The sequence below is a fragment of the Hordeum vulgare genome, chromosome 3H (genome assembly GCF_904849725.1).
Source record: "Hordeum vulgare subsp. vulgare chromosome 3H, MorexV3_pseudomolecules_assembly, whole genome shotgun sequence".
In the NCBI taxonomy this organism is placed as follows: Eukaryota; Viridiplantae; Streptophyta; class Magnoliopsida; order Poales; family Poaceae; genus Hordeum; species Hordeum vulgare.
Window position 1 is genome coordinate 453,260,329 of NC_058520.1, and position 11,220 is coordinate 453,271,548.

Below are 11,220 nucleotides of genomic sequence, written 5' to 3' on the forward strand. Positions count from 1 at the left end.
TTCCTTAAGGAAACCGTTAAGGAACGCTGTTTTGACATCCATGTGCCAAAGTTCATAATAAAAAAATGCAGCTATTGATAACATGATTCAGACGGACTTAAGCATTGCTACGGGTGAGAAAGTCTCATCGTAGTCAACTCCTTGAACTTGAGAAAAAACCTTTGCCATAAGTCGAGCTTTATACATGGTGATATTACCGTGAGCTATATGAACTCGTTTTCTTATTTTTGACATTTACTAGTTTTCTTATTTTAGAAGTTTGTGATATGTTTTAGCTTGCGGCTCATTATTCACGTGTCTAGGGGCGGCGGCGTTGGGTGTCAAGCGCGGTGGGAGAAGTCAGAGAGGTCGTGGCGGTGCTCGTGTTGTTGGTGTAGAGAGGGAGCGGTGAAATTCTTGTGTTAAACTCGTCTCCTTTGTCGAGGCAAATGTGGCAATGGACATGGGAGGGGCAAGCATAAGGAACAAATAGATAGTTTCATGTCAGATGCGATCATACCAGCACTAAAGCATCGGATCCCATTAGAACTCCGAAGTTAAGCGTGCTTGGGCGAGAGTAGTACTAGGATGGGTGACCTCCTCGGAAGTGTTTGTCTTGTTTTTAAGGATCCATTTGTTTTGAATGCCCTTTCGCCCTTCAGGTAATACTTCCAAAGTCCACACTTTATTTTCATACATGGATTTTATCTCGGATTTCATGGCCTCTAACCATATGTTGGAATCCGGGCCCACCGTCGCTTCTCCATAGCTCGTAGGTTCATTGTTGTCCAACAACATGACTGTTAAGACAGGGTTACCCTACCACTAAGGAGCAATACATGCTCTTGTCAACCTACGAGGTTCGATAGAAACTTGATCCAAAGCTTCATGATCATCATCATTGGCTTCCTCTTCAACTAGCGTAGGATACACAGAAACACCTTTGTGCGCTGCGCTACTCTCTGGTTGAAGCAAAGATTCAATGACCATATCAAGTTCTATCTTCCTCCCACTCAATTATTTCGAGAGACACTCTTTCTCAAGAAATGTTCCGTTTTTAGAGACAAACACTTTGCCTTCAGATTTGAGATAGAAGGTATACCCAACTGTCTCTTTTAGGTATCCTATGAAGACACATTTCTCCGCTTTGGGTTCCAGCTTCTCAGGCTGAAGCTTTTTGACATAAGCATCACATCCCCAAACTTTAAGAAATGACAACTTTGGTTTCTTGCCAAACCACAGTTCATATGGCGTCGTCTCAATGGATTTAGCTGGTGCCCTATTTAAAGTGAATGCAGTTGTCTCTAACGCATAACCCCAAAACGACAGTGGCAAGTCGGCAAGAGACATCATAGAATGCGCCATATCTAATAAGGTTCGATTACGATGTTCGGACACACCATAACATTGTGGTGTTCCAGGCGGTGTCGACTGTGAAACAATTCCACATTGTCTCAGGTGAGTGCCAAACTCATGACTCAGATATTCTCCTCCTCAATCAGATCGTAGGAATTTGATCTTCTTGTTACGATGATTCTCCACTTCATTCTGAAATTGCTTGAACTTTTCAAACATTTCAAACTTGTGTCTAGTTAAATAAATATAACCATATCTATTTAAGTCATGGGTGAAGGTGAGAAAATAATGATATCCATCGCATGCCTCAATGCTCATCGGACCACACACATTAGTATGTATGATTTCCAATAAGTCACTTGCTCGCTCCATTGTTCCGGAGAATGGAGTTTTGGTCATCTTGCCCCTGAGGCATGGTTCACAGGTGTCAAGTGATTCAAAATCAAGTGACTCCAAAAGTCCATTGGCATGGAGTTTCTTCATGTGTTTTACACCAATATGACCTAAGCGGTAGTGCCACAAGAAAGTGGTACTATCATTATCAACTCTACATCTTTTGGCATCAATTTTATGAACATATGTGCCATCACTATCGATATTCAACCAGAACAAACCCCTCACATTGGGTGCATTGTTGGGAAACGTAGTAATTTCAAAAAAAATCCTAAGTCACACAAGGATCTATCTATGGATAGACCAGCAACGAGCTAAGGGGTAGAGCATCTTTGTACCTTTGAATATCCCTAAGCGGAAGCATTGCTAGAACGCGGTTGATGGAGTCGTACTCGCGGCGATTCAGATCGTGGTGGTTTCCGATCTATGCGCCGAACAACGTCTCCTCCGTGTTCAACACACGTGCAGCCCGGTGACGTCTCCAATGCCTTGATCCAGCAAGGAGGTAGGAGAGGTTGAGGGAGAGCTCTGGCAGCACGACGGCGTGGTGACGGTGGAGCTACGTGGCACTCCGACAAGGCTTCGCCAAGCACTACGGAGGATGAGGAGGAGGAGGAGTAGGGCTGCACCGAGACAGAGGTAATTGTTGTCTCAAATCAGCCCCAAACCCTCCACTATTTATAGGAGGAGAGGGAGGAAGGTGCCCACCCTTAGGGTTTCCCACCCTAAGGGGTGCGGCAGCCCATCTAGAGCAAAGGGGTGGCGGCCAAGGGGGGTAGGGAGTGGCGCCCTAGGTGAGCAAGCCCACCATGCCTAGGGTTAGCGCAGATCCCCTCTTCTTGCGCATTGGGCTGCTCGTGGTGGCGTACCCGCCCACATATGGGCTTGTTACCATCCATCTTTTGGCCCATATACCCCTTCGGGGCTGTGGCCCGGTGACACCCGAAGCACTTCCGACGATCAAATTCTCACTTCCTATATATGAATCTTTACCTCCAGACCATTTAAGAGCTCCTCATGACGTCCGAGATCTCATCCGGGACTCCGAACAACCTTCGGTAACAACGTACACTATTCCCATATAACCCTAGCGTCATCGAACCTTAAGTGTGTAGACCCTACGGGTTCGGGAAGCATGGAGACATGACCGAGACACCTCTCCGGTCAATAACCAATGGCGGGGTCTGGATATCCATGTTGGTTCCCACATGTTGCACGATGATATCAACTGATGAACCACAATGGCGGGGATTCGATCAATCCCATATGCAATTCCCTTTGTCTACCGGTATGATACTTGCCCGAGATTCGATCGTCGGTATCCCTATACCTTGTTCAATCTCGTTACCGGAAAGTCTCTTTACTCGTTCCATAACACATCATCCCGTGGCTAACTCCTTAGTCACACTGAGCTCAATATGATGATGGATTACCGAGTGGGCCCAGAGATACCAATCCGTCACATGGAGTGACAAATCCCAGTCTCGATTCGTACAACACAACAGATACTTTCTGAGATACGTGTAGTGCACCTTTATAATCACCCAGTTACGTTGTGACGTTTGGTACACCCAAAGCACTCCTATGGTATCCGAGAGTTGCACAATCTCATGGTCTAAGGAAATGATACTTGACATTAGAAAATCTTTAGCACACGAACAACACGATCTAGTGCTATGCTTAGGATTGGGTCTTGTCCATCACATCATTCCCCAATGATGTGATACCGTTATCAATGACATCCAATGTCCATGATCAAGAAAACATGATTATCTATTGATCAAGGAGATAGCCAACTAGAGGCTCACTAGTGACACATTGTGATCTATATATTCACACATGTATTACAGTTTCCGGTTAATACAATTATAGCATGAATAATAGTCAATTATCATGAACTAGGAAATATAATAATAACCATTTTATTATTGCCCCTAAGGCATATTTCCAACAGTCTCCCACTTGCACTAGAGTCAATAATCTAGTTACATTGTGATGAATCGAACACCCATAGAGTTCTGGTGTTCATCATGTTTCGCTCGTGGAAGAGGTTTAGTCAACGGGTCTGCGACATTCACATCCGTATGTACTTTACAAATATCTATATCTCCATCCTGGATGTATCCATGTATGGAGTTCAAGCGGCGCTTGATGTGCTTGGTCTTCTTGTGAAACATGGGCTCCTTTGCAATAGCAATAGCTCCGGCGTTATCACAGAACAGAGTCATTGGGCCCAACGCACTTGGAATCACTCCTAGGTCGGTGATGAACTCCTAGATCCAGACTCCTTCCTGTGCTTCTTCCGAAGCAGCTATGTACTCCACTTCACATGTAGATGTCGCCACGACGCTTTTCTTGCAACTGCACCAGCTAACTGCCCCATTATTCAAAATATCCACGTATCCGGTTTGTGACTTGGAGTCATCCGGATCAGTGTCAAAGCTAGCATCGATGTAACCCTTTACGACGAGCTCTTCGGCACCTCCATAAATGAGAAACATATCTTTAGTCCTTTTCAGGTACTTAAGGATGTTCTTGACCTCTGTCTAGTGATCTACTCTTGGATCACTCTGGTACCTCCCTACCAAACTTATGGCAAGCTTCACATCAGGTGTGGTACATAGCATTGCATACATAATAGAGCCTATGGCTGAAGCATAGGGGGCGGTACTCATCTTTTCTCTATCTTCTGTCGTGGTCGGGTGTTGAGTCGTACTCAACCTCACACCTTGTAATACACGCAAGAACCCCTTCTTAGCCTTATCCATACTGAACTTCTTCAATATCTTGTCAAGGTATGTGCTTTGTCACTACTAGAAAAAGGGCTATTAGTGGCGCACCTACTTTACCTATTAATGGTGCACTATAGGTGCGCCATTATTATCACACAACTACTAATAAATAGTAATGGCGCACCAGGACAATAATGGCGCACCAGCAGGTGCGCCATTACTATCCAAGATAATAATGATGCACCACCTGGTGTGCCATTACTATCCCAGATACTAATGGCGCACCTCCTGGAGGTGAGTCACTACTATGAATATTAGGATTTTTTTTCTTTTCTGATATTTATAGAGGTTAAAATATACATAATAGCACAGAATCTAAATAGCACAACATATATATAAACAGCAGATTTATCGAATACAATAGAAGATTAGTCTCCGAATACAATTCATCATATTAGTCTCCGAATTCAAAATACCGAACAAAGTTAGAACATTACAGGTCTTGAGACCGCGAGTAGCGAGTTTGTCTTCACATTACAAGTCGATATCTAAACTACCATCACATAGAAGAGGGTTGCGGTCACGATGAGCATCATCGTGATGAAACTGATCTTCATCCGGTTCCTCCTCTGCTCCCTCCTCTCTCTCGCTAGATAGCGCACGTATCTAGCTTCCGCCTCCGCCCTAGTGATGTACCCTTTGTAACTATTACCGCTAAAACTGTGAACCTGTCTCCGACACTCCTCCTAGTCGTCGTAGACTCCGGGAACCTCACCCTTGTACACGACATACGACGGCATCTCTATGCACTAGACAAACAGAAGCAATTCACAGATAATATATAAGCAATATATAAGTATGCAACAAAAGGATCGGAAGAGAAAAGCAACACAATAATAACACGATTCATGATCTTGAACTCCTGGTAGTCAGCTTCGCTGATCGAAGGATTTGTCTCCTTGATCTTCTCATAACTATCACCCCTTAGAATCCTTCTCTTCACCGAGGCTCTCCAAGTGGCCAGGGTCGTGCTCATCTTTGTGAGGGCGACACTGTTCACTTTATTCCCTGTGAGGCGTGTGTTTGCGACGTCACCGGGGAACTTGTATCGTTTGTGCAGCTTCGTGAAGAGGAGGTTGCGCAAATTAGCTCGGCCTTGATGCCTTAGGTTCTCGGTGTTGATCGAGATGGTGCTCCGGATAATGCACCCGAGTTGTCCCACGTACCCACCGACTAATTCTTTGGGCGCCGTTGGATGCCCACTGGAGGGCACTTCAGTAAATTCCTCCCTGACGGTGCCGAGCACGTTCGAGCGCCGGTCCTTCCGTTGCTTCTTCGGTTGGCTGCCATCTGTGCGTTCGCTACCATCATCAGTGGTGGCATCCCCGGCAGCACCATTAGTGGTGTCATCCCCGACGCCACTAGGGGTTGTCTAGTCGTGATCGGTGTCTTCCGCGGCGTCCTCATAGTGGTGAGGTTCTTCCTCCAGCTCCTGGGACAGCTCCCAGAATGGCTTGCCTGAACCGCCGGCCTCATCTTTGTTGGCCATGTTCGCTCTAAATAGGAAAAAAGGATACTAGAGTTATTGCACGGGGTTGAATCGGGCACCTTCTAGGTCAAGAAAATTGGACATGACCTTTGCTAATTTTCTTGACCTAGGAGTGCCCAATTCTCAACCGAAACGGAAATTAATCTACGTTTCAGGAGAAAGGGGTAACAAATATGAGTCATTACAACCTTACTGCACAAGCAGGATGCCAAAAAATAGTAAGATGGAAGATTTAAATACTTCCGAAATAAATTTAACATAACCACTACAATCAAAAGGCATAAATCAGTGATCAACATAATAAATTCATTGTCCAAGTAATAAAATTCATTCTCCGTCGTAAGTAAGTAAGTAAGTAAATGTGTTTCAGATTTCAGATAAGCTCATTGTCCAAGTAATATCATTATTTCACCAAGCAATAAGCTAACCAAATACACCTATGGAGATCCATGATCCAGGGCATGTTGCATGTGGTAGAAAACAGAACACCTATGTAGATGATATAGAGCTATAAATTATGTACCACTCATATGTTGAAATGTGCTGGAGAGACACAAAGTCATGAAAGAACTAAATGACAGCATGAATGTTCATACACACACACAAAGAAAATACCACTTACGAACAAAACCCTACTTGAGTTGAACATAATTAAATGACAAATTAGCAGATGGTTTTGATTATGATCACTAAATTAGGCATGACTCTCGTGAACTAAATCAGATTCACCATCTACATTAGAGCACTTACTGAGCAAGTGGTTCTACTACTAAAAAAGATGGGGTGGAGATCAGGGTAAGTGGGTAGCTAAAACATCTCTATAAATTATTTGATTGTGCCCGTTACATAGAGGAGGACTTAATCCCTCTATATCAAGTGCCCCTATTACTCTGATGCATGAAACATTACAAGAACTGCATTCAATTCAAGTAGTGGTTATGTTACATTGTGGCTTGAGAGGGATAATGGTCCACTGGATGACACAGCATATAGTTTTTCGAACTGGCACCATCATAAGCCATAAACTCTCTAGTAATATCCTCATCAAACTAATATGAAGGATCAAGCACATCAAATATTCTATTTCTAATAGGAGTATTAGGTGTAGCAAGTGATTCATAATTTTTAGTAGATTCAGTTTCTTCCTTAAATCACATGTGGTGCTTTTCAGTTTCTGTGGAAACAAAATAGCTTTGTGTTTTTCAGTGTTTTTCAAAAAATTAAAACCTTGCATCCTGCGTAAATCACAAGCGATGTGGTACATCATGAGATTAGATTGATTATGTTTTGAGGTTAATCCAGACTAGCATCAACAACACAAGGTTATTGACATGACAAATCAAATACAATAGACAATAAACATCTCCCTCCATTCTGAAACCGAAAGATTTACTATAATCATATAGAAGAGGCGAGGAGCACACGTGGGCACCAAAAACTCCGTGGTAGTAGAGTCTTTGTTCATTTAGGACACTAAAACCGAAAGATTTACTAGTCCTCTCATGTCATTAGATATTTCACTTGCTATACGATGCGAAAGAACTAAACAAGAAAAGCACAAGAAAGAGTAAACATCTAAAATTCTGAAGTTAAGTGAAACTAAACAAACTTTTTGAAGTTAAGTAACCGTGCTCATCCCAATTTTTCTGAAATGTTCATCATGGCAGCTTTGATGATGAAAAGATAGCGGCAGTAAGAGGTGGCAGGAGGGGAGAGGGTGCGGTACTTCGACGGTGGCGAGGAGGCGCGCCGGTAGACGGAGATGGACGACTAGGGTTGCAGGGGGTGACGCGCCAGCGGAAGTAAGAGGTGGCAGGAGGGGAGGACGGTGGGGAGATGGGGAAGAGGGAGGGGCGGGGAGAGATTGGGAAGAGGGAGGGGCGGGGTTGCTCACCTCCGCAGCGGTGATGGCCGCCTGACCCGTCCGACGGTGGCGACGTGTGCGGGGGCGTGATCCGGCGGCGGGGACGTGTGCAGCGGCGAATGGGGGCCGCGGCGGTGGCCGGGGCCTGGGGGCAGTGACGAGGAGGGTGATACGTCTCCATCGTATCTACTTTTCCAAACTCTTTTGCCCTTGTTTTGGACTCTAATTTGCATGATTTGAATGGAACTAACCTGGACTGACGCTGTTTTTAGCAGAATTGCCTTGGTGTTGTTTTTGTGCAAAAATCAAAGTTCTCCAAACGTCCTGAAAATTTACGAGGAACATTTTTAGAAAATATGAAAAATACATGCGCAAAGATCCACCTAAGGGGTGGGCCAGTGGGCCACAAGCCCTGCCACCGCCACCCCCTGGTGGCGGTGGGCAAGCTTGTGGGGCCCACACAGCTCTGTCGCCCCCAATCTCAGCTCTATAAGTTCACTTTCGTCCCAGAAAAAATAAAAAGAGAAGATTTCGTCGCGTTTATGATACGGAGGCGCCGCCACATCATGTTCTTCATCTGGAGGGCAGATCTGGAGTCCATTTTGGCTTCGGAGAGGGGAAATCGTCGCCATCGTCATCATCAACCTTCTTCCCTCTCTAATCCCATGAAGCTCTTCGTCGTTCGTGAGTAATCTATTCGTAGGCTCACTGGGCAGTGATGACTAGGGTGAGATCTATCATGTAATCGAGTTAGTTTTGATGAGGATTGATCCCTAGTATCCACTATGTTCTCATATTGATGTTGCTACTACTTTGCCATGCTTAATGCTTGTCACTAGGGCCCGAGTGCCATGATTTCAGATCTGAAATTATTATGTTGTCACCAATATATGTGTGTTTTAGATCCGATCTTGCAAGTTGTAGGTACCTACTATGTGTTATGATCCGGCAACCCTGGAGTGACAATAACCGGAAGCACTCCCGGTGATGACCATAGTTTGAGGAGTTCATGTGTTCACTAAGTGCTAATGCTTTGGTCCGGTTCTTTATTAAAAGGAGAACCTTAATATCCCGCAGTTTCCTTTTGGACCCCGCTGCCATGGGAGGGATGGACAATAGATGTCATGCAAGTTATTTTCCCTAAGCACGTATGACGACACACGGAATGCATGCCTACATCACATTGACGAACGGGAGCTAGCCACATATCTCTCCGTGTTATAACTGTTGGATGATGAATATCATCCAAACAAATCACCGACCCACTGCCTACGAGTTTGTCCTACTGCTGTTGTTACTTGTCTTGCTCTGCTCCTGTTACTTGTCTTGCTCTGGTGCTACTGTTGCTACTACTGTCGGTTGCTACTGTTGCTACTTGCTACTGCTGTCACTACTGTTGTTCCTTGCCACTGTCGTTACTCGCTACTTTGTTGTTACTACTTTGCTTGCAGATACTAATCTTTCAGGTGTGGTTGAATCTGACATATTCAGCTGCTAATACTTGAGAGTATCCTCTCACCTCCTATAGGCGTACCAACAAATTTGGGTCGAATACTTTACCCTCGAAAACTGCAACGATCCCACGCGCTGGTGGGCCGTCAACAACATTCTTCTAGTTTCGATTGCCGAAGAGTGCTAGCAGCATTCTTCTGGTGCCGTTGCAAGGGAAGGTCTGCTGTTACGGAGTCAGCATTTTTCTGGCACCGTTGCCGGGGAGGTATTGCTATATTCTCTGAGTTACTTGGGATTTATATCTGCTGATCACTATGAAGAATCTGAAGGATCCAAAAACCAAAGTCTTGCCCTCAACTACGAGGGGAGGTAAGGAATTGCCATCTAGCTCTACACTTGATTCACTTTCAGTTATGAGTAAGTTTGCGACATCACCTCCTGCAGAAATCTTGATATGTCGCCTGTGCTTGATGATGCTAGAGATGCTATTTTTCCTGATGATGCTATGATTTATACGGCTAGAGATGCTATGCTTGATACTGCTAGAGATGCTATGCCTGATACTGCTTTGCCTGATACTGCTTTGCCTAATCCATGGTCTCGATAACCCGATACAGGTAGTAGAAGTGAATTCTCTGGGTAGGTTTGATGAGAGTGATATTCCTTTTGACAAACCTACTAGCCTATGCTTTGACGAATTTGACAACTTTGTTGCCAAACAACAGAGTTTCAATGATTATGTTAGCAGACATTTGGAACAAAGTACTCGTATGCTTAGCCATTTAAGTGCTTGTGTAGACAGAACTGTCAATGATCTGAAGCTTCTGAGTAAACATGCCTCTATGATTACTACTCAGGTAGAACAAGTACTTAAAGCTCAGAATGACCTGCTCAATGAATTAAATGACAACTCTGTCAGAGTCATTACTAGAGGAGGCAAAATGACTCAGGAACCTTTGTATCCTGAAGGTCATCCTAAGAGAATTGATCAAGATTCTCAAGGAATCAATGCTGATACACCTAGTCATCCTAAGGAGAAGAAGAAGGATGATAGAAACCTACATGTTAGTTCACCAAATACTCTCACACCTGAAGAACCTAATGATATTTCTGCGTCTGATGCAGAAACACAATCTGGTGATGAACATGAACCTGGTGACAATATGGACAGTGATGTTCATAATAATGCTCAACCTAGCAATGATGAGGATGTGGAGATTGAACCTGCGGTTAATCATGATAACCCACAACCTAAGAGATACGATAAGGATGACTTTGCTGCTAGGAAGCATGGTAAAGAAAGGGAACCATGGGTTCAGAGATCTATGCCCTTTCCTCCTAAGCCATCCAAGGAAAAGGATGATGAGGATTTTGAGCGTTTCGTTGAGATGATAAGACCCATCTTTCTGCAGATGCGGTTAACTGATATGCTCAAGATGTATCCGTATGCCAAGTACATGAAATATATCGTGACTACTAAACGGAAGATACCAGATCTTGAGATCTTCACCATGCTTGCCAGCTACACTTTTAAAGGTGGAACTCCTAAGAAACTTGGTGATCCCGGAGTGCCCACTATACCTTGCTCCATTAAAGGAAACTACGTAAGAACTGTCTTATGTGACCTTGGAGCCGGTGTTAGTGTTATGCCGCTCTCTCTTTATCGTAGACTTGAATTGGATACGTTGACACCCACTGAAATTTCTCTGCAGATGGCCGACAAATCAACTGCTTTCCCTATCGGCATTTGCGAGGATGTGCCTGTTGTGGTTGCTAATACCACTATCTTAACAGACTTTGTTATTTTGGATATTCCCGAGAACGATGCCATGGATGTCATCCTCGGAAGACCCTTTTTAAACACTGCAGGGGCTGTTATAGATTGCAACAAAGAC

At 44.3% G+C, this 11,220-nt stretch overlaps 1 non-coding gene across 1 annotated transcript; it reads left to right on the forward strand.

The window, feature by feature from the left end:
- The first annotated feature begins 485 nt into the window (after positions 1-485).
- LOC123445899 lies at positions 486-604 on the forward strand. Its single transcript, XR_006631252.1, has one exon. It is a non-coding gene; the product is annotated as a 5S ribosomal RNA (ribosomal RNA).
- Positions 605-11,220: the final 10,616 nt, after the last annotated feature.